This window comes from Octopus bimaculoides, chromosome 12, assembly GCF_001194135.2.
Source record: "Octopus bimaculoides isolate UCB-OBI-ISO-001 chromosome 12, ASM119413v2, whole genome shotgun sequence".
NCBI classification, from domain to species: Eukaryota; Metazoa; Mollusca; class Cephalopoda; order Octopoda; family Octopodidae; genus Octopus; species Octopus bimaculoides.
Window position 1 is genome coordinate 17,474,157 of NC_068992.1, and position 2,133 is coordinate 17,476,289.

General features: G+C 33.2%; 1 long non-coding RNA gene across 2 annotated transcripts in view; it reads left to right on the forward strand.

Moving 5' to 3' along the window:
- LOC106870858 (uncharacterized) overlaps nucleotides 1-2,133 on the forward strand; it is a 15,030-nt gene that overhangs the window by 1,358 nt on the left and 11,539 nt on the right. For both annotated transcript variants that reach the window (XR_001409591.2, XR_001409592.2), the window contains exon 2: nucleotides 273-337. This is a non-coding gene — a long non-coding RNA (uncharacterized LOC106870858). The remainder of the gene's footprint in view (nucleotides 1-272; nucleotides 338-2,133) is intronic.

Here is a 2,133-nt window from a genome sequence, read left to right on the forward strand (position 1 = left end):
ATATATATATATATATATATATATATATATATATATACGTGTTAATATATGTATATATTCGTGTACTTATTTAAACTTGCTACGAACACACACATGTATGTATGTATGTATGTATCTATCTATCTGTTTCCGTAAACATACACACATCTATAACCACACCGCTAAACAATATAAATACATAAATAGTTAGAATTACACACACATCAATATATATATAAATATATATATAAATACAATTATATACATGCATATCATACATATATACTATACAGGTGGACAAACAAGCAGTGAGTGATTTACCCTATCTCTTCAAGCAGTTGCTCTCTTGAACACCATGGTAAGTAAATATTTGTACTTATTTCTTACTATATATAGTGCACCTGAGTAATGTATACAATAATTTCATTATTATTTATATCAAATATATATATATATATATATATATATATACGATTCGTAGTGTGTATTTATACATAAACTTGTTTTTGCACACACACACATACATTCTCCCGTTACGCATGCAGAACGTCTGTGATGGCGAGAGGAGGTTCTAAGAGTACATTGCATCCCTGGGTCCAGGAATATCCTGGGATCCCAGAAAACGTGTGGATCTATGGATCAGAAAGATCCGATCTATGTATTCACAGAAGGGAAAGAAATCCGAAAAGAAACTTCGCATCCCCTCAAACAATGCCTTCCAGACAGGATATATCAACGCATACATACATCATAACACTTGCAAACACGATTTGTGACGTTATGGATTATGTTGTTATGAGGTGTACATGGATCAAATGGTATAACTGCTAATAGATATCTATTTATTTAATTATTTCTTTGTTAGTTTGTTTGTTTCTGGATCTGGTTATATTTAGTTTAAGGGATTTTAAGGTTTGGTTCTTCCAATCGTATCACTGTTTAAATATTGTCTATTTTCTGAGCTGTATTATGAAAATCATAGATTGACCAATAGTCTGATAGTTTCAGAAAATGCAAGGAACACGATGACGACCCCCCCTCTCTCTCTTTCTATATATGTCTATCTATCTATCTATCTATCTATCTATCTATCTATACATATACATATATATATATATATATAGAGAGAGAGAGAGATCTGTCGGTGTATAAATATATACACATCACTCCTACGGTATATTTACATATAAAAATGTATACCTACATACATGTATGCATATAAAAAATATGAATATATTTATATGCATATATGCATGTATATACATCTCTCTTTCTGTCTGTCTGGTGTGTATACATGTATATCTAAATGTATGTGTATAAATACGTCTGTATGTATGCATATATAGATATGTATGTTATCAATCAGTTTCATTTCTGTATTTCTTGTATGTATGTATGTATGTATGTATGTCTCTCTCTCTCTCTTTCTCTTTCATTATATACATGTTGTTCATGTATTTATATCTTCGTGTATATACTCATGTAAAATCATTAGATCCAAATTAAATCTCGTCAATATAAACATTAAGTGTTCATCCTTACACTTTAGCTCGTGAACGTGAGTTGAATCTCAATCTACATTCTCTGGTTCCAACGGAAAGAGCAAGCAACATCGCAAGTAGAAACCAAAAATCTAACCTAACCCGCCTCTCATTACCAAATACGACAGGCACTTGAAGATGGCCGGGTTGTACAACTACAAAAACGTGAGAATACTAACACAGGTCACTAGTTCATATACAAGAAATTAAAATGACAAATGAATGAAAATATGTTATGAATCTCATTAGCTCACAACAGTTTCGGCTATCAGATGTAATACATCTATAGTTGAATGCTTGTGCATCGCCCTATAGCTTCGTCGGAGCTTCAAACACGAAGTGCAACTTTATTTGGGAAAATATAAAAAGCATCGCTATCGGAAAAAAAACAAAACAAACAAAATTCTTAATGTCTTCTTTTACTTGTTTCGGTCGTTCGACTGCGGTCATCCTGGGGCATCGCCTTGAAAAAGCGGCCCTAGTGCTTAAGTTTTTAAAGCCTGGTTACTTATTCTATCGGTCACTCTGGCCGAACCGCTAAGTTACGGGACGTAAACACACCAGCATCGGTGGTCAAGCCACTAGCGTAGCTAGAGTGTGTACTGCCCAGGGC